At 32.9% G+C, this 23,602-nt stretch overlaps 1 protein-coding gene and 1 pseudogene across 1 annotated transcript in view; one reads left to right on the top strand and one right to left on the bottom strand.

Moving 5' to 3' along the window:
- dally (division abnormally delayed protein) overlaps positions 1-23,602 on the top strand; it is a 507,405-nt gene that overhangs the window by 377,701 nt on the left and 106,102 nt on the right. The gene's annotated exons all lie outside the window — the stretch shown is intronic.
- On the bottom strand, positions 11,210-12,214 carry LOC140446117 (heat shock protein 60A-like; annotated as a pseudogene).

Below are 23,602 nucleotides of genomic sequence, written 5' to 3'. Positions count from 1 at the left end.
AGCTTTTTTACAGCCAGGTTCGCATCCTACTGATAGACTTTAAAACTATACAGGTCATTGAAACAGGATTATGCATCGAAACAGAAACATTTAATAAATTAAACTATCTCACTCCATATAAGGATAAAATAAAATAATGATGATGATTGATTGGTACACGATTTGTAGCTGTTTTATCATGTAATTATCTCCAAACTTTTAAAACTATGGCATATAATAATAGTCTCCCGTTTTATATTTGACAAATGTATAATATTAAATTTATTTGTGTTCCTACCTAATCACAAAAATGATATTTAGACTCGTAGCGGCAACACTGTTGTGAAAGAAAACAATACACCTGCCATTTCTTATTCTTTCCCTCCTACAAAACGAAAACGAGAAACAGACGTTCGCGTTCACTGGAATGGAATGCGCCAAGTGCAAGGTGCGTCTGAATGAAAATAAACTGCCATATATCGGTACCAAACTGTTTGCTGTCTACCGCATCTATTCTGACACCGTACCGTATCTCCATATCCAACTGCTGTCCATATTCGGTACTCATTCTTCTACCAACGCAACGGCTTGTACAATAGGGGTATCTACTAGAGATGAGTGTAAACGTAAACCGACCGATTATTTGGACGGATCTTTAATATTCATACCTATTAACTGAATTATTATAAATATACAAGACAATATGTTTATATCATATGGGGATAACCAAAATCACAATTATGGTAAACACAATTAAAAGGGCATTATTACTAAAGCTGAAAAAGAACTAATATTGATTAAACTTGGTTTAATCTCACATATTGTGCAATATATGACATATGGGTAGAAAATAGGTGAAGATGAAGCTGAGGATAAAGTTTCAAAAGCTATAATTGTTACAGGCAATGGTTAAAATGTCTGTGAGAACAGGACAGAAGTCACAGATATAACTTTGAACTGCAGAATATATACAAGCATAAGTTTGGTCAAAAAATAGCACTAACAACTACATGTTCGGAAAACGTTCATCTTCACAACTTTGCTTATTAAACCAAAGAACGAGATCAGTAATACATTAAACATAACAAAATATTGAAATGGCTCGGTCTCTATAAACTTTGAATTGTAACGTTGACGGCAAAATAAACGAAAATATTGCATAATATCGTCACAACTAAATGTGCGGACAATTCAAGAAATTTGAACGCTTTACAACCACGGCAATCCTATCTGGCATTGTTCTAACTAAGGATTTACATAAGTCAGGGTCAAAACTGTCCCATAATTCACCTGATTTACTCTTCAAATCGGCGACGGTTCTCTGTGGATCATTACGCAATTTCTGTTTCATCAACTCACAATGTCTTAATAACATTAAGGTTTGGACTGTTCGAAAGCCATGAGAGGACATTAATGTTCTTGCTTCCAAACTATTTTTTAGTTGTTTTAGCTATATGGCATGCAGCACCGTCCTACTGGAATATAAAGTTCAAGTCCGGGAAGAGATCGTAAGCACTTGGTACAAGACTATTTTTTAAAATTTCTTGGTACTTTGATTGCTGCATTAATTGTGCCTTCCACCACCTCATATCTTCCTAGACCCGCTGATGATATGCAGCCTCAAATCATAGTTCCTTTGGGGAACTTCACAGTTCTTTTGAGACAATCTTTATGGAATGCTTCATTTTGACTTCTGATAACCCATTCTCGAAAGCCTCCCACGCAAACATCAAATTTCGATTCGTCACTAAAGATCACTCTGAACCAGTCATCAACGGTTCATGAAAACTTTAAGCAACCGCTTCAATTGAGCAAGATCGAAGATTTCATAGACCGTTGATGACTGGTCCAGAGTCATATTCAGTGACGAATCAAAATTTGTTGACTTTCGAAAACTGGTTATCAGAAGTAAAAATGAAGCGTTCCATAAAGATTGCCTCAAAGGAACTGTGAAGTTTCCCAAAGGAATTATGATTTGGGAAAGCATATCATCAGCTGGTCTAGGAAGAAATGAGGTGGTGGAAGACACAATTAACGCAGCAATTAAAGTATCAAGAAATTAAAAAAAAATAGTCTTGTACGAAGTGCTCATGATCTCTTCCCGGACTTGAACTTTATATTCCAGCAGGGCGGTGCTACATACCATACAGCTAAAAAAACTAAAAAATGGTTTGGAGACAATAACATTAAAGTGCTCTCATGGTCTTCGAACAGTCCAGACCTAATTTTATTGAGATATTGTATGATAAGATGAAACAGAAATTGATTAATGATCCCCATAGAACCGTCGCCTATTTGAAGAGTAAATTGGGTGAATTATGGGATAGTTTCGACACTGGCTTGTGTAAATCCTTAGTACCAACAATGCCAGATGGAATTGTCGTGGTTGTAAAGACGCGTGGCGATGTAACCCCATATTAAAGTAGTAATTTCTTGAATTGTCCGAACATATTTAGTTGTCACGATGTTATGCTACATTTTCGTTTATTTTACCGCCAACGCTGCAATTCCAAGTTTATAGAGACTGAACCATTTCAATATTTTGTTATTAATGATAGAGTTTAATGTTGTGTTGATCTTTTTCTTTGGTTTAATAAGTAAAGTTGTGAAGATGAACGTTTTTAACAAAATTTTCGTTTGTCCGAACATTTAGTTGTTACGGCTCATATTACCACTATAATCAAGCAAAACCGTCTGCAGTAGGCAGGACATGTAGGCCGGCAACCGAAATTAAACGTGATAAAAAAGATTCTAACAGCGCAAACGGTGGAAATAAGAAGACGATCCACCAAAGTTAAGGTGGATAGACGGGATGCTGAGAAGATTGGTATTGCCAACGGGAAAATCCATTCATTCAATTGACAGAGCAGAATGGAGAAGAAAGATTGAGAAGGTCGAGGCTCTTTAAGGTCTGTAGCATCATGTAGTTCTAGCGTTTAGGCCTTATAAGAGATTTTTCATGTGCCTTTCTTAAATTAAATTTAGCTATTTACGATATCCTAGAAAATAAAAATACACTTTTAGAACTGACAGTAGTAATAAATGAATCAAACCAACATATTATATCTGTCAAACGATCTTTTCAGGGAAGAAATAGTTCGGAAACTATGTGTCAACATCAGAATCTGTTCAGGAAGCCCGGCATTATGTGACACACAGGTTGAATGCTACCCGATATTTTAAACAGTTCCAAGGCCTACCACACGCGCTAACAAACACCTTACGTCGCGAAATATGTGGTAATACAGTGTTGCCATAAAATAAAAACAGTATGAGTTTCTCGGAATATTTAATCATTAAGTATTATGAACGAATATAGACGCTTATCGTCTACATTCGATGGTATCCATTAAGAGAATAATGTTTTCTATTCTCTTTGAGTTGCAATTCAAATTGTTTGGACTATGTTTGGAGATAATTTTGCCAAAAAATTGGAGTCTATACCTCTATCAAATGATACTGTTGCCCGTCGAATTTGTGATATAGCTGAAGATGTACAGGATCAGCTACTCGGAAAGTTGCGCGACAAGCTGTTTTCGATTCAGCTTGATGAGGCAACAGATAGCAATAAAGGCGCTCATTTTATTGCCTACGTTCGATTTTGTGATGGCATATCATTAGTAGAAGAACTACTTTTTTGCAAACCAATAGAACTGAAAGCAACGTCGCTAGCATTATTTGCTATCTTAAACGATTATATAAATGAAGCAAAAATAGAGTGGAAGAATTGCGTCGGAATATGCACAGATGGTGCTCGTGCAATGTCCGGAAAATTTCATAGTCTACAAGCGCTTGTGAAACAAAAGTCTCCAATGTGTATATGGACACACTGTATGATCCACAGAGAAGCTCTGGCTTCGAAAAAAATGTCTCCTCTCCTGAATATTGTGCTAACAACGGTTGTAATAGTAGTTAATTACATAAAAATGAGACCTTTGAAAACCAGAATCTTTTCTGCACTTTGTAAAGACATGGGTGCATTACATTCAGCATTATTATTTTATTGTGAGGCAAGATGGTTATGACATGGGAAATTTTTACAACGTGTTTTTGAATTAAGACATGAAATCGCTATTTTTCTAGAAGAAGAAAATAGACCGGAAGCCGAGATATTTCGAGATTTTTGATGAAATTGAACTCCTTGGTTGACATATTCGAGAAACTAAATATTTTGAACATTCAGCTTCAAGGGGCCAATACACATATGTTTTTGTATGTTTTTTAAATGGTTTTGACAGGATAAGTAACATCTTTTAATTTAATATAATCCTGCTATCCGATTTTGGTTTACTTTAGGTACCTAACAATAGCTGTTCGATATCGCTGAAATCTAATAATCTTGGTTCATTCATCCATTAAAACAAATCCTTCATGTAAGTTTATTTAATAACATATTCCTAGTTTCCCACGCTCTATGTAATTTCGGATGCCGTTGGCACCGCGTCTTTACTCAACGATCTAGCTAGAAGGACCACTCTGAAAAAACGCTCCCGGGAATATTAATGAGTGATCATAAAGCAAAAAGGTGTTAACATAATTGCACAATCTGCAAGTTGGTTCTATTACCTGCATAATGCCGTCATTTAGTATTCGGGAAACTCCCCAAGGCAACTCTCAGCTACTCGAGAACAAGAACGAGTGAAATGAAATATACCGTGCTTTCATGCTACGTTTATCAGAAAAATTAAGAAAGTAATTATTAACACCAGATTTTTAACTTTTGGAGGATATTAATTAAACCTTAGTCACGTCTAAAAAGTACAGTATTGGACGTTTTGTAATAAAAAAGCGACTCTATTAAATATTATAACAATTTTTAACAAATAATCTGCTGAGTTCGGAGCACGACGTCTAATCTAGCTACTCAATTTAAAAAAAAAATTCCAATTTACTATAATCAAAAATACCTCAAATAAAACCCTTTTTTTGATTGTTTTGCAGCAAATCAAACTTGTATTTCAACAAGATTTATGAAGCATATTGGAATTTAATAATTATGAACCAATAGTAAAATACTACAATAAGTAAGTCAATAATATATTGAAGATACATCATTTATATAACATACATGTAAAATTCGAGTGTGATATTAATATTGAGATCCAATATTTAGAATACTAAACGTGAAGGCCTGTAAATTATACGGAAAAGTGATACAGTTGTACTGTAATATTAAGCTATAATAGTAAACATAGTAATAATAGTAAACATTTAAAATAAGTCAGACGCATCAACATATAGGAAGTTAATTTTGTTTCATCTAGTATAGTTTAAATAGGATCCTAGTATAGGTAGTGGGAGGGGAGCGGTGGGGAGCCTTACAAAAAAAAATGCAATTTTTTTTTCATCATTTTTCGGATGAACAATATCCGAAAATTCATTCCTCAAATTTGCATACTTATCCGGACATTAGAAATATTCTTTTTTTATTTATAAAAATACGTTAAACCATTGTTGTATTGTGGTCGGAATCACAGTCTACAGCTGGTTTGATCTTCACATTAATTATTGAGCTCCTCCATCGTTTAGTGATACGAATATAATCTATTTGGTTCGTATATCGTCATCCAGGCGAAGACCATGTTGATAGTCTCCGCCGATGATGTTTAAATATTGTGTTTACTATACTAAGATCCATATCGATGGCAAATTGAAGGAGCCGTTCCCCTCGTTAATTTCGATCGCCCAAGCCATGCTTACCTATCGTTCCTTTCAGATGGTCATCTATTTTAGTTGTTCCTATTTTTGCATTCTAATCTCGTCTTATCACTATTGGTATCAGGTGGTATGTTTCTTCTACTATATCTGCCACTTCGGATGTTGGCATATATACCTGTATAATATGCATTTTGACTGGTTTAGCGTTTAGAGTTATTTTGATTATTCGATCATTTACTGGAAGTTATTCATGTACATATTTTGCCCAAAGTTTTTTAATTAATATTGCTACGCCTTTTTGTCTTAATTTGTTAGCTCCTGACATGAATACTTTGTATTGAGTGATCTCCCAATGTCCTTGGCCTTCTCAGTGTTTCAGATATCCCACAGATATCTATCTTCTCTTTGATGAGTTCATTTTATAATATATACAATGTATCTGGCTGTAGGGCATTTTTTACGGTGTTTCGATGTTTTTTACGTAATGTTAAGTTTGATCTTCCAGTATCCCATTTCGCAAATATTGCCTGGTCGTCCACAATCATTTTCCCGGTCGCCCATTTGACACCATTCGACCCGGAATCGATATGGCGCCGTTTGCTAGCCGAATTGCAGACCACAGAATTTTCTTGCTTAGTCATCATTTCATAATACTCTCGGGGAAGATAATCTGGTGGTTTCCCGTTGCCTGATCGCAGTCTCACAGCAAGATGTAGTTGTCGCCTGTGACTAATTTACACTAGACCTGTATGGATCATACAGCCCCAGTGCAATAATGACATAGCTACTGCCCTATATCATGTCTCAGTTGATCTGCGGGTACTTATTTGGTTGGACCTTAGTCGCACCTGTCCTGCATATCTACAGGAACGTTCCCTATCAGCCATTGCTGTGTTGGGGTTGAGGACTGCCCCGACCCCGTCCGTCTTCCGTGAAGTACTGAAAAGCCCTACTCAGTTCAGAGCTCTTCTCCCACGCAAGCTAGAACCAGTACAAGTACCATATATTTTGTTTATACCTCGTTAATCTACAGATATCAAATTTAGAGGTTTTTCGTTTTAACCGGTGTGAATTACTGTAGCAATATCCACAAATATGCTTATTTCATCAAATCGTGCATTTATACAGCCGGTAAAATCTAATTTTTTTATTGACTGATTCTAAAGTTAAATTGAAAAGCACTTCTAACAAGGCCTTGCTCACTCCATTTTCAATCATACACATGCTTCATATGGATATACAAGTCATAGATTGGAATGTTATAGCCAAAATAATTTTCATGTATACCTCTTAACGTAAATATTGTGTTTATAATTAAACTTAATATTACTTTCTCTGCAAACGGGTCAACAGTATATAGTTTCTAGTAATGTTTTATAAGTAACATCTCATAATTTAATTTATTAGAGACGCGAGATTAGATAAGATTAGAAAGAAGTTAGACTAACAAAATCGCGATTGAAATTGCCGCCCGCTTGCAATTTTTCAACTCTCCCTATTTTATATATTTATTTTCTTTAATAAACAATTTTTTATGCATATTTTCTGTTAAAAATTGTTTCGATATTTCCCGTCTGCCAGACCTCCTCTCCTGACGTATCGATCTTTTATTTCTGCCATAGATAATAGCATTAATTAAAATAATAGTAGTAGAATAATTAAGTTGATCTACGACGATATAGTTTCATTTATAGAAAAAAGTAGTTTCTGTTTTTATGTCGACAAAATAACAAATCCTGATAAAACATACTTCCATTTAGAATTTCTCGTATATTCGTATTTATAATTCTAGCTGTCACACACGTTTTACAAACATTAGTATTTTTGGCTTATACGCTTGAAAATGCTTGGAAAGGATAAAATAATTTAAATAAACCTAAAGTGTCAAAATATATTACTGTTTAAAAATAACGTTATGTAACAGGATCTGGCTTTTCTAGGTTTATTTGATTAGGCCAGTTGAAACTATTTCGAGTAATATTCTATGTATATATATATATATATATATATATATATATATATATATATATATATATATATATATATATATATTCGGTTTTTTTTATAACGTCCGACTCCCAAACACCACTGTATTCTGTCTTGAGTTAGGTCTTCGTCCAGATTTCGAGCGCTAATCGCTTTCCTAACTCCCAGGTTCCAGCTCTGTGGTGGTCTTCCTCGTTTCCTCTTCTCTGGGGGTTGCCACATCATCGTTTTTTTAGGCAATCTTTCGTCCCCCATTCGGCTCACATGCCCATACCATATGAGTTGTTTTCTCTCAATATCCTCAACTATAGTGCCCTCTATAGTAGAGGAATATTCATTTTTGAAAAATAAAGGCAGATATCGAGCACAGTTTTTTTAATTAAATCTTGCCCAAGTACTTTCGCTCCCTAGAGAATCTTCAGGGGCATCTGAAATAAACCAAGAAACGTTTTTTTAAATGAAGAGATTGATTAACTTCGATAAAAACTAGTTAATGGATGATAAACGTTTTTTGTGATTAACGTTTTAGACTTACTTCGTCAATTTTTGGCTATCCAACAATCGCAGAATGTCATAATCATATATTGTTTGGGAATGTATGTGGTATTTATTTTCATGTTTTACATTTAATATTTTTCTTTTGTTGTACTCTAATGTGATCTAATTCAATGTTGTATTCTAACGACTTTGTTAAAATATATCGCTTCCTGTTATTTCGTAAAATCGAATTGTTAAACTGGCTGTCTCATTTATTATGTTTTAAGTAACGGTTAGAGGGTTCTTTCTGACCATCTTAATTTTGGAGACGACTCTTCGACTTCAACATCGAAACAGCGAACAGTAACACTTTCTTTCCTTCTGTGCCTCGGCTGGCGTCGTGGCGCACCGCGACCAATTCTTCTGCCTGCCACGAATACATCAATATTTTAAAAGGTGAGTCTATATTCTTTGTACAGACAACAGTATGGATTAAGACCAGTTAATTTCGTAATTTATTGACAGTTGTATTTGCTATTTTTCACTAATTTATTTACAGTGAAAGTATTGCATTTTTTTCTTCATTATTATCTCTTAATTTAGTTAACCAGCGACCTCTAAGTTTTATACAAAACATATATCAATGTTTATTTTCTTTGTTTGTGGGATTAATTTCTGCTTACAGTATTGGTCATGAATATTGGTCCCTTCTTAGGAAAAAAATTCTGATCAGATGGTAACATAATTATTAAAGAATGTGTTATTATAAGTTTTTGATTTTCTATTGGATCAAAACAACAATTAAGAAAACACTTGGTACTTTAGTTTTCTGAGGATCGTCTGTGCTGTGTGAAAAACGTAAGACTATAATCCGTTTGAAAATTATTGATCGCACATTTTATAAACTAGCGACGAAGAATTTAAAAATTATTTAAAACTTTTTGTCGCAAATGTTACAGTAATGTTAATAAACTAGTAATATGGGAACCCAAGAAGAAACTAAAAGAAACAGAAAGGGAGTGTTGCCCACCGTCGTGATATATAGAGTAAAACTAACCCAAAATATCAAAGAACTAATAGGTGAAAGAATATAGCTGACGGAAAAAACTACCCCAACTACACAACAATGACGAAATTGTCCCTTTGAATGCCCTGGGATCTTGTTGTTGTGGAGTGGTTCTTCATGGTCGTTGGTGGCTGCTAAGTTTTTAAGGATGATTTAACTAACCCAGATTTCATTAGCCTTCCCTTTGGGGCTGTGTCGGGAGTAACTAGCGTCACGTGAGACAATAATGGAACAAAATGAAGCAATTTAAGTCATTTGAACACGATGGAAATGAATACCGTTTCAAACCATACTTTTGATTTTTTGACGAGGAAAAACTGAAAAGTAGTCAGCAAAATCGTGATAAAGTTCTGATTCAATGAGCGACAATTAGCAACGCAGCAATGATTTAAGTATGTGTGAACCAGTAGCTTAAACGCAGTGTAGAAAATACTACTAGATTTAACGATCCTATTATAATATATAAACATAATAACACATCAATGAAACAATGTAACATCAAGGATACACACTAGGAGAGAGTAAGTAAAACAGAGTAACAATAAAAGGGATGTAGCTTAACAGATCAAGAAAAAGTGCAGTGAATATCCTTAATGTAAGTAGAATATAACAGAAGCATGCAGGCGAAACTATATATAATAAAAGCAAATAGATTATTCGTGTCCAGTCGTTTCAATAAATCTAAGACCATCGACAACTGGCCTAAAAGAATCTAATAAAATAAAAAGGAGCCCGGAGCTTCGTCCGCGTCCGGATGAATTCCTGTTTCTAGCTTCTGGATTCTGGATCCCTTTCATATCGCAAGTAACTGTACAAAATAGAAAAGAGCCTCGCAGTCCTAACGTCGTCGTTGAGGAAGACCAAGAGACTGGAACAGCATTGGAAATAATTTGATATTGGGTAGAGGGCGATATAGAGATGGAATTGTATTAGTTTTGAACCCTAGTGAAGTTGAGAAAGTTTCGTAAAATTATTTATCTTACGTTAAATTTAACTAAACTATGAAAAGATGGCCCAAACTGCTACAAATTTTTGTAATTTTCTAAGTATTGATGTCAAAGTTCTACTTAAACATGTATGAATATGTCTTCATAAATTTGATTATAAGCTACAAAACTCGCTCATAATGTCATAGTTGGTGACGATCGTTCGCAGTAGTTATGGTACTGATTTATCAAACAATTGCGTGCAGCACAATCGAACGGCGACCGAAAGAAAAAGCATCATCGGCAATTAACTAAATATCTCTTCTTCTTCTTTGTTAACCATTTTCTATCCACTCCTGAATGTAGGTCTCTCCCAATTGCTTCCATCTTTCTTTATCCTGCGCCAATCTAATCCACTGTTTGCCTGCCACTGTTCTTATGTCATCTACCCATCTTTTTTGAGGTCTTCCCATGCTTCTTGTTGTCGTCCTTGGTCTCCATTCTAGAATTCTCCGTGTCCACCTGTTCATTATATCGGGCTACGTGACCTGCCCAGCGCTATTTCATTTTTGTAATTTCTTCCATAATATCCCTAATCTTCGTTTTACGTTTTATCTCGGTGTTTTTAATCTTGTCGCTTAGTGATATTCCAAGCATGATTCGTTCCATCAAAACGAATCAAAAAAATCGAATCATAACTAAATATACACGCTTTAAATGACAAATTTTAAGCTGATACAAAGATAAATGAAGATATACTTAAAAAAAATTAAAGACTAAAAAAACAATCGATTAGAATTCAAACGGAACAGATATACAGAAAGATCACGATCAAAGTGATTATATTAATTAATCTTGTTAAGACAGTACAGACACAGTTTAATTCCTAGTGAAAAAAAAGAATAATTTAAACAAAACGCACTTTATTTTAAATAAGTAAACAATTGGTTTTATAGTAAAGAAGGCATGGAACTGACAAAAAATCGAAATCAAAATTCGAGTAACAAAATTAAAAGCGGTAAAATGAAGGGATTTAGACTCTTCCTCTGTTACTACTGCCTATTATTAGATTTACACAATGTTTTGGCATAATATTGATTTTAAATATATACTTCATTTACATCATTCTCCCCATGCCACCCATTCCTCTCATTCCGCCGTCTATGCCACCGGGCATAGCTGGTTCTTCCTTTGGAATTTCTGTGATTACGGCTTCAGCTGTGGTCAAGAGAGAGGCAACACCAGAAGCATCTACAATGATGGTTCGGACAACCTTGATAGAAACAATATCTGCCCTTTCATACATGTTTACATATTCATTTTTGAGGGTATCATAACCGCAATCTTCTTGTTGTTGTTCTACTTTAGCTACCACAGATACACCATCTACTCCTGCATTAGCAGCAATGGTCCAAGCTGTATACCAACTTCTTGGTCCTTATTTGCAGATTTGAGTGAATCCAAACTAGGACTGCATCTGAAAAGTGGCGTACCATCTCTGGGAACAATACCTTCTTCAATAGCTGCTCTTGTTGCATTTAAAGCATCTGTTACTCTATATTTTTTCTCTTTTACTTCTACTTCGCTGCTTCCAATGATTTTTAATATTGCTACACCTGATGCTAACCTGGCAAGATGTTCTTAGAGCTTTTCATTTTCATACTCTGATGTTGTTGTTTCGATTTGTTCACGGAGTTTATAAGCTCTTCTGTCAATGTCTTCCGTTTTGCCTTTACCTTTAAGAATGAGAGTATCATTTTTTGTAATAACAATTTCTCCAGTGTCACCTAGATCTGATAATTTTACATCTTCTAGTTTAAAAATGTTGGCGTCATCACCAAATACGAGACCACCAGTTGCAATGGCGATATCTTGCAGGGTAACCTTTCTATTGTCACCGAAACCAGGTGCTTTAACGGCAACAAGTTGTAGACCAATACGGAGTCTGTTGTGTGATCAGTGCTTCTCCATCAACATCTTCAGCAATTATTATCAGTTTTCTCTGGGCATTGGTTAATTCTAAAGCTAACTCTAAATCTTCAGCGAAATGAGAGGAATTTGTGGCATGAGGAATGATGTAAACCCATTTTAAACTTGCATAGATTGGTCTAACGTACTGCATTATTTAATAATTACTGTGTCACATAATTATGGTTGAAAATGGGAGTCTACGAGCCTAGACATTTTTTCAATGACGGTTGCATAAATGCTCACCTTGGTTAATGTTAGATCTCTGAATAATCTACCCATTTAGGTCGGAGCCCGTATTATTTTGCATTAACCAATAATTCTCGTCCCCAAAATACATAAAAAGGCAATACATCGGCCTATATCAGCATATTTCAAAAACAATTATAAGAAACGGCTTTGGCCACCAAAAAAAATACAATCAAAAAAAAAGAAAATCACAAAAAACGCTAACCAAACCTAAAGAATCGGCAAGAGGCCCTCAAATGCTCGAGCCTAAAGCGGCGACTTAAGGGCGAGCAAGCAATTCGGATTCGATAATGAAGTCACCAGATGGGCATGACAAAAGTGCCTCACTCTATTCTGCATTGATTGCGGTGGGATTTCATGTGAAAGTCCTTGTATCCAAGACTTTCACACGACTTTGACGACACATCAAGTACTTTGATGAGTGCTACAAGGGAAAGGAATGATCTGGAGCATTGGGGCGCGTTGGAGTGATTCCTGTATACACGAATGAATCCTCCTCGTTCCAATGACTTGGTGACTTTTCGATTCTCTTACTAGATATTTGGCAAATCACAATCTTTGAATTGTATACGCTCGTAAAGGAGTCGTTTGACCTCATATAACTTTCCACACTGCCGCCTGAGTGCTGGTTTACCCTATAAATTGTTTACCTCTTATAAATTACAACTGTAGTAAAAGCATTTGATTGTTCAAAACTGGCTTATTACATTAAGGGCCGCCTATTAGTATTTTAACACTACTAGTGACTATCAGTTTTTAAAAACGAGTTGTGTGAGACAACGCTTATTAGTACATTGATGTGCTTCAAATTTGAGGAAAAAAAATTTTGCTATGTTTAAAGCTAATACTATTTTGGACATGATCCGTTCCGATTTAAACTATAATTATCAATGATTTTGCAAATTTTCTAGTATATTTGGAATCATAGAATAAGAAGATTATTGCCCATTGCCCCATTGCCTTATCCCCATGCGGGGTCAGTTTTCCCAATTATATTTTTCCTTAAGATTCTATTTTGGGATATCTCAATATCATTTAACTTTAACGACATATCCTAGTTAAATGTCTCCCACAGGTCTGCTTTGGTCTTCCTTTCCTATAGAATCAGCAATTAAAGTAAATCAGCAATTCTTCGTTATGGGTGAGACATTCTCTAACATACTCATTCTTCTTCTAACATTCAGTTCCGTACATCATATTTGGTCTTATGGCAGTTGTATAAAATTTTCCTTTTGGTTCCATTGGATTTTTCCTGTCACACAACACGCCACTCGTTTCCTTCCACTTCATCCATCTAATGAACAAAAACACAACGTCTTAAAACATCACAGTAACGAATACTACAATCTACATACCTTACTCTTCTAAAACTAGATTTTGTTGAGTTGAGGTGAGTTATCCACTCAAGACGTTGATTATAATCCTATGTACCACATACTTATATATACCACAAATAGCATACGTACAATAGCATCGATTAAAAACATTATTTTTTAACAGTTTTCCTTCTACATCTCTAAATATGCGTTATAAGATTCCAAACTGAAACTTTATTCCCAGTAGAGTTACGTTAAATTCAATTACGAAAAAATAGGTTATCGAACATGAAAGGTTGGTAGATATTAAAAATTCTTTTTACTCAACTACAAATGCACATTTATTTTAAATATGTTTTCAATAAAACCGCTATGTAACCGATTCATCAATCGGAGTAATTGAATTTTCCGAAGAGGCTTTGAAATTTAGTACTTTGTTATTTGTATTAAGTCTATCTGTTTTTTGTAACTGATTTCTAAATTATCTATCCAAGTCTCCATCACTGTGACAGTGGACAGTGTAATTCCGAGGTATTTTACTTCCATTGGAGGAAACGTGTTGGAACGCTTCTACGTTTTAATCTTTTTATTTTTTTATGCTCGTGACATTTCGTATACATTCCTTGCACAGTCGTATACTTCCTCTGGTTCCACACTATTTTTATTTTATGACTGCTTCGCAAAAAAATAATGCCAATAAAAGGTTCCGATACTCCTAGATATTTTCTTTGATATGTTTTAAATACATATTAATTCAACTTAAGATACTACCCCTTATATTTATATATATATATATATATATATATATATATATATATATATATATATATATATATATATATATGTATATATATATATGTATATATATATATATATATATATATATATATGTATATATATATATATATATATATATATATATATATATATATATATATTAAACCCTTCTCTCTATTCGGATTACTGAATATAGGCCTCTCCTAATTCTGGCCATCTATTTCTGTTGTTTGTAAGACGTTTCCACATTGGTTCTGCATTTCTATTAGTATCGTCGCTCCAGCGCATTTGCGTGGTCTTTCTCGTGGTCTTTTGGCTTCATGTGACCGCCAATTCCCGATTTCTTTATTCCATCGGTCATCCTTAAGACGTTCGTTATGTCCAGCCCATTTTCATTTCAGTTTAGCTGCCTGTTCGACAGCATCTTTTACAAGTACGTATGCGAGTGTTCCAAAGGCTGCCCATCCTATTTTTACACGTCGGCTTATTTCTTTGATTTTCTTTGCTTACATTGACATTTTGACCCAGATATGTATATTCATCTTCGTGTTCTATCTCTGCCCCTTGGATATTTATCATAGGCTTGTCATCTTTGTTTGACATTAGTTTGTAGCTCCTCAATCATCGTATTCAGTGCATTTCGCGTGTCGGCTATTTAGTACTATATCATCTGCATATCTAAGATGGTTCAAGTATCTTCCGTTAATATGGATTTCCTTATTTTCCCCGTCTATTGACTTTAAGATATCTTCTAGGGCAGCTGTAAATAATTTTGAAGATATTGTGTCTCCTTGTCTTAGGCCTCGGTTGATTTTTACTGGTCTTGTTTCGATTCCATTACCCAAGGTCACTATCATTTCAGCTTGGTCGTAAATATTATGTATTAATATTCTGTACCTGTAGTCGATCCGGTTGTTGACTAATGCTTCTTCTATTGCCCACAGTTCTACGCTATCAAAAGCTTTTCATAATCTAGAAAAGCCAGATATAATGGGAGATTGTATTTGTTAGTCTTTTCTATTGATCTCCGTCAAATTTAATTGTTAACCTGTTTGTAATAATTTTTGTAAAGGTTTTGTAAAGTTGTGAAATAAGATAGATATATAGTTATTATAAAATATTTAATATTTTGTAACACTGAAGCAATACACACGTTATTGATACTTTTGTACAGTCTCTATTTTAATCCTAATTAAAGGTGAATACTGATTAACTACACAATAATTTTACCTTTTTCTCTAAATACATATATGGACGGTTACATGTCGAAACATCATTGAAAATTTTATAATAATTTTGTTATTTGGGTTGAAAATATTAAATAATTTGATGCTTAAAAGCATCAAAGCTTTTTTCGCTCCCATAAGTAAATTTTGACTTAATAAGAGGTTTCAGTATTTAACCCTCGATATATATATATATATATATATATATATATATATATATATATATATATATATATATATATTTATATATATATATATATATATTTATATATATTTATATATATATATATATATATATATATATATATATATATATATATATATATATATATATATATAAGTAAAAAGTAATGGCATGTCTAGCAAAACAGAGAACCAAAAATGGTATATCGATGGAAGGCAACCGTATATACGTATTTCTGACTATTGGTCGTCTTCAGTACGGTGCAGCCAAGTTAGAAAACTTGGAAAAGGATCACTACAGGAGCAACAGAAATACGTATATACGGTTGCCTTCCATCGATATACCATTTTTGGTTCTCTGTTTTGAGTATCAATTGTTTCGCCGAACGTTTTCACCAAAGAGAATTAATTTGGCTTCTTCAGGGCTGAAAGAGAATAAATTATAATTAGCTACCATATATTATCTATTAAAAACATTATTGACCCTACCGTAACTTAGAATTGTAGAGTTAGAATGTTAAAAAACTTAGATAGTAACAACATAGGTACTTAGTGGTTTTTTTGTTACTATGTGCAAAAAAAAATTTTTTTAACGTTCGAAATGTATGGTAGCTTTGAACTTAAAACTCAAAGGTTTACCCAAGGTTAATCGAAAAACCCAATGTAACTACATTTAAAAGGAGGTAATTCTTTGAATTGTCGGCAATAACTAAACTTTTGATTGTTAGAAAGTTTAAATGTGAGGTTCTGTTTTACCAGAGCGCATGTGCTGACAATTCAAGTAGTTCTTTTGAATCTTTATGTCGTTAAGGTTCATTGGTAAAACCGAATGAAGTTAAATCCCAGTATAGGGAAATATTATTTTAGATTTTCTTTTTTAATTATATTATATTGTTCTATTATTATACTAATATCTTATTGAGATGTATCTAAGAAAAGCAAGGGAATGTTATCTTTTTTAGTTAATGAAAATTATTTTATTTGTATATATATATACACATACATATATATATATATATATATATATATATATATATATATATATATATATATATATATATTGTTATGATATGTAAAATCGAGAAAAATATTGGTTTGTTTAAAAATATTTCAAAGTTCAAAAACATTAAAATAATTCAGATAAGTAGGATAATAACCAACAAACATTTCGAAGAAGGAAAGTTATTAAATTCTTGGATTACCTGTACTAAACAAAAAGTAAGCTTTGCATAAATTATTTCTTTGTTATACTTGAGTGACCCGCATAATTTTAAGTGAAATCCAAAGACAATTGAACCACATTAATGCAGTGATTAGAGACAAATAGAAGAGATTTTAGAAAGAGGTTTTTGTTAGTTTTTAAGAATTATAGAAAATATTATTTGTAAATAAGTTTTAGGAAATTTTATAATTATAGGTAAAAATTTGTTTGTTATCGAAATGAAAAAATGGGGGAATTGTGACGAGTTTTGATTGGCGGAGATTGAAAAAGGTGGGATAAGTATGTAGGAAAAAGTTTAGCGAGATTGAGGAGAGAGAAAAGATAATCAGTTGGTTTTCCAAGTCTGTAAGACGAACAGGGATTGTTCTCTGGTGGTTCCCAAGAAGTAGCAAGCAGTAGTGTTGAATGTTAGTGAGTTTTTGTGGAGTTAGTGTATCTGACAGAAGCTGAAGCAGCAAAATATTGTAAGTCATATTTTCCTACTTATATTCCAAGAGTCACTGTTCAGGCCAACGAGAGATTCAGTTTATCGTAAAGAGAAGATATTCCAAGAGTCAATTTTTCACTCGGGCCAACGAGAGATTCAGTTTATCGAGAGGAGAAAGGCTATCATAATTTGAATGATTGTTGCTTTTGAAGGAGATCATTAAGGACGATATACTTGCAACAATCTGTTGTAAGATTGCTGATTACATAGGGAGCGGTTGAGAGGAGATAATACAGTCTACAAGGAACAAGGATTTGGACCACTCATCATCAGAGAGAGATATTTTTGTTTTCTGCAGTTTTTTTTCTTTTATTGATAACACAATTTTTACACGTAATTTAGAAAGGATATAAATATTTTGATTAGGAGAGTTAGAATAGTTTGGGATTTTGAGTTTTCAATTAATATTGTTTGTACCATTAATTTTGATTGTTCACGTACGGAGAACAAAATTTTGAGAATCCTTATATGAGATTTGTTTATTGAAAACTTTTGAGTGTGAATTATTTCACTATTTTTATTTCAATATATAGTGTTAGATCATATGTGTTTTTTATTATTCCGGTATTCTCTGGACCTTACCTTTCACATGTAATAGCATAGATATTGAAGCACGAATTTAACCCTGAGATAAAAGAATTAAAAATTGTGATAGAGTCATAATCATATCATTTAAATAATTTTAATTAATCAAAAAAATTAATTAGCTAATTATTGCTTGGCGCACCAAGACTTTAAATATCACAATAACTGGCGCCCAACGTGGGGCTTGAAAATATCGCAGCTTTACATTTGAAGGAAGGGAAAGAGATCTGGAATAAGTACAGGTGATCCAGAGATAAAAACATATAACATTGAGGGAATTTGAATTTGAAAGTATTTTGACAATTTTTCCAGGGAATATAAATTTGATTTATTGATTGATCGTAGTTAGTGGATATTTACTGCTATTGAATTATTTGATTTTATTTTCTTTACCAATCGTACATTTGATATTTATTTTGAATTATTTGAATTGACTGATTGCATATTTGATATTTGTCGTGAAAATTTAATACATTTGGGGAGAAATATTGTCGTGTTCTGAAACATATAGAGTGTTGTAAAATTTCACATTTGGCGGGGACAAAAACAGTAACGAAAAGAAACAACATGTCGACCACAAGGAGTCAAAGTAAAACGCAAGAAAGAAAAGAAACAGGAATGCTGGAAAAATTATTAGCAATGATGCAAATACAGACACAAACAATAGAGAAAAACCAACAAGAAACATCACTAAAAATGGATAGAAATCAACAAGAAACAAAACAAACAATAGAACTAAATAACAGAAATATAGAGCAGCGTTTGGAAAACTATGAACAAAAATTAGAAGAAAATGATAGAAAAATGGAAAAGCGTTTGGACAAATATGAAAATGAGGTAAAAGTCTGTTTAGAAAAAATCAGAGAAGAAACAGAGAGGAAACTAGAGATGCAGAGAGAAGAAATAGAAACGAAAATAAAAGATATTAAGACTGTACAGAAAAAGGAATTAGAACAGTTAGAAACAAAATTTGAAATGGCTTTACAAGAAGACAAGAAAGAAATAGAAAAACAAATTGAGGATATCAGAAAACAACGAGAGATGGGAGACAGGAGAGAAGTACTCATCCAAAGTCCGGGTGACATAAAAATACAGTTTGGCGGGGATATTCGGAAAACACACCCAGTACCGTTTGTTAAAAATTTGAAAACCAAATTACAACATATTAGATATTTTGACGATTGCAAAGAAACAATTAGAAACCATTTGAAAGAAGGAGCAGCGTTATGGTATGAAAGCAAGGAAGATGAGTTTGAAAATTGGACAGATTTTGAAAATAAATTTCTCAACTATTTCTGGGGGAAAAATAAACAGAGAGAAATCAACCAAGAGCTACAGAATGGAAAATATCACGAAAAAATGGGAATATCTGAAGAAAGATATGCTTTGCAGATATATAACATTTCAAAATATCTAGAATACAAATATTCTACCGAACAGCTGGTAGAAATGATCAGCAGACATTTTGAGGAAACGTTGGAAGATCACGTGATTTTGAGAAACTATCAAGATATTGATAGTTTGTGCCAATTCCTTCAATTAAAAGAAGCGAAAAGAAAAGAAATGAGAAATAGAAGACAACATGACCAATATAATGGACCGGAAAGAAGGTATTCATCAAATTATGACCAGAGAAACCAACATCCCAGATCAACAAACGAATATAGGCCGAGAAATTACAATAATTACAATAGACAACAAAATTACGATAACCGGAATGATACACAAAATAGAACAAATGAAAATCACAACAGGAATAGAGATGCACAAAATCCTCCGAATAGGAATACTAACGAACAAAGGGACGATAGAAATAACCAGAGCTTCCAACAACAAAATAGAAGGGAGATGAATCATGTAGCAATAGGAAACGAAAGACAAATTTCTAATTCTAATCTAATATTTTTAGATGCATTTATAAAACATAAAGCGATTAAAATTGTGATTGATTCTGGCTCGGAGATATCGCTAATCAATAAAAAACTAGTAAAAGAATTAAATTTGGACAGATTTGTGTATAAGATTCCTAGGGTTGATTTAGTGGGTGCAAACAATAAAAATTTGACGACAGTAAACGAAGGTTTGGGAGTACAGATAAGAGTGGGAAACAAATTCCATAGTATGAAATGTGTGGTGATTGAAGATTTAAATCATGATATGATAGCGGGAATTGATGAATTGAGAAAAAAAGATATCACCATAAATTTTTCGGAAAATAAACTGGAAATCAGAGCAGAACCAGACAACACAGGAGAAGAAATGCAAACAGATAGGAAAACAAATTTTGGAAGGATCAATGCACAGGAAAAACGCAAAGAAATCGATATGACTGTAGAGGATAAACCGAAAATACAAGAACAAGATCTAACAGAAGAGAAAAAGAGAAGGAAGAAAAAGAAGAAGAGTTCGAAAAGAAAGCAGGAAAATAAGATGGAGACCAGAGAAAAACAGGAAATAGAAGGTACAGAAGAATTGTTGGCAACCGACGATAAAACAGAATGGAAGCAGGAAGAAAAAAAAGGTATCATCAGAGAAATGAAAGGAATAGAAACATGGTGCTCGGAATACCAAAGGGAATTAGAGGATAAAAAGAAAACAGAAGAAAAAATGGCACTGATGGACGAGAATCCAGAATTTTGTGAAGAAGTATTATGGACAGTGAACACATGTGAACAAAAGGAGGATGAAAGAAAAATAAATTGTGGAGAAAACATGGGAAAGAAAATAGAGAAGATTTTAGGAAACCATGGAGATTTTGTTAATGAAGTAAACCGAGTGGCTAAAAATTATGAACTTTCTTTTAAGGGAAAATACTTGGAAAAATTTAAAACGAAAATATATCCAATCCCGTATAAAGACAGGCAATATACGGGGTATTTTAACATTCACGACATTTATCAGTATCATAAGTAGATTTTAATAACATAGTGAAATAATTTGATCCTCGAAAACTTTTGTCATTTTTAAAATTTAACAAAGAGTTTTCGGCAGATCAAATGGCGGGGATTTGTTATGATATGTAAAATCGAGAAAAATATTGGTTTGTTTAAAAATATTTCAAAGTTCAAAAACATTAAAATAATTCAGATAAGTAGGATAATAACCAACAAACATTTCGAAGAAGGAAAGTTATTAAATTCTTGGATTACCTGTACTAAACAAAATGTAAGCTTTGCATAAATTATTTCTTTGTTATACTTGAGTGACCCGCATAATTTTAAGTGAAATCCAAAGACAATTGAACCACATTAATGCAGTGATTAGAGACAAATAGAAGAGATTTTAGAAAGAGGTTTTTGTTAGTTTTTAAGAATTATAGAAAATATTATTTGTAAATAAGTTTTAGGAAATTTTATAATTATAGGTAAAAATTTGTTTGTTATCGAAATGAAAAAATGGGGGAATTGTGACGAGTTTTGATTGGCGGAGATTGAAAAAGGTGGGATAAGTATGTAGGAAAAAGTTTAGCGAGATTGAGGAGAGAGAAAAGATAATCAGTTGGTTTTCCAAGTCTGTAAGACGAACAGGGATTGTTCTCTGGTGGTTCCCAAGAAGTAGCAAGCAGTAGTGTTGAATGTTAGTGAGTTTTTGTGGAGTTAGTGTATCTGACAGAAGCTGAAGCAGCAAAATATTGTAAGTCATATTTTCCTACTTATATTCCAAGAGTCACTGTTCAGGCCAACGAGAGATTCAGTTTATCGTAAAGAGAAGATATTCCAAGAGTCAATTTTTCACTCGGGCCAACGAGAGATTCAGTTTATCGAGAGGAGAAAGGCTATCATAATTTGAATGATTGTTGCTTTTGAAGGAGATCATTAAGGACGATATACTTGCAACAATCTGTTGTAAGATTGCTGATTACATAGGGAGCGGTTGAGAGGAGATAATACAGTCTACAAGGAACAAGGATTTGGACCACTCATCATCAGAGAGAGATATTTTTGTTTTCTGCAGTTTTTTTTCTTTTATTGATAACACAATTTTTACACGTAATTTAGAAAGGATATAAATATTTTGATTAGGAGAGTTAGAATAGTTTGGGATTTTGAGTTTTCAATTAATATTGTTTGTACCATTAATTTTGATTGTTCACGTACGGAGAACAAAATTTTGAGAATCCTTATATGAGATTTGTTTATTGAAAACTTTTGAGTGTGAATTATTTCACTATTTTTATTTCAATATATAGTGTTAGATCATATGTGTTTTTTATTATTCCGGTATTCTCTGGACCTTACCTTTCACATGTAATAGCATAGATATTGAAGCACGAATTTAACCCTGAGATAAAAGAATTAAAAATTGTGATAGAGTCATAATCATTATATCATTTAAATAATTTTAATTAATCAAAAAAATTAATTAGCTAATTATTGCTTGGCGCACCAAGACTTTAAATATCACAATAATATATATATATATATATATATATATATATATATATATATATATATATATATATATATATATATATGTATTATGTATATATGTATAATACTAGTTGATCTTCCTAACTCAGTATTGCGTTAAAATTAAATACCATCTTAAAGTTCAATAAGATCCTCTTTCGAGTCTGTTAAGTAACAAATCTCTGGGCAAATAAATAAATCAGGTCAAGTTGTCAATAGCAAAATACTTTACCATTTCCAATATCTAATACCTGCTTCGAAAACACAATCGCACTGATTGCATCTTGTTGCAAAAACACTCGCATGTTATTTGTAAATTGAAGCGTCTTTACATGCCGCCACAAATTGGATATTTTATTTTGTTTTATTTCTTTTTATTTTATTTTATTTTTATTTTTACCTTATTTTATTCCATTTTATTCTTCTTAATTCCATTTTATACTATTAATCTTTTATTTTAATTTTGTTTTCTTTGTTTTACGCTATTTTATTCTAATTATTCTATTTTATTTTATTTTTAATTTTATTTTATTCTATTCATTTTATTCTATTTGATTCTATTTTATATTATTTTATTTTAATATTATTTGTATCAGTGTCCAGAGCCTATTAGTTCGGATTACGAAGTATTAAAATATTTCTTAAGTAGATTGTTAATACGATAGTAGAAAGTCTTGAAGAAACTGCTGAAAGAAACAAGTGGTAAAATTAAGCTCAATCCCTGAATCATCTTCAATATGGTTTATCATAATAGTGAGACCTTATATAACGTATCAGGTCTCACTATTCAGTATCAACGCCTGACTATTATATCCGAGCGATGAATTTCAGCAAAACAAGGACTCTGACTTTTATAAATAAAGCGGTCATTACTGACTGACTAATAACTATACAAATGATATTTATAAGGCCATCTAAAAAATCATCTCACGATAGTTACTTCTCATTTTTAATCTTCTGTGTACGAGTCCAATATGGTAAATTTATGTTTAGGGGACGAGCAGTGTTTTCAGTCAGCGAAACCTGTTCATGACGTAGAGACGTAGGTATATGTTGGCTCTTGTCGAAAGTCAAAGAATCTTCGCCAA

Source organism: Diabrotica undecimpunctata, chromosome 7 (genome assembly GCF_040954645.1).
Source record: "Diabrotica undecimpunctata isolate CICGRU chromosome 7, icDiaUnde3, whole genome shotgun sequence".
NCBI lineage: Eukaryota > Metazoa > Arthropoda > Insecta > Coleoptera > Chrysomelidae > Diabrotica > Diabrotica undecimpunctata.
This window is presented reverse-complemented; position numbering and strand designations above follow the sequence as displayed.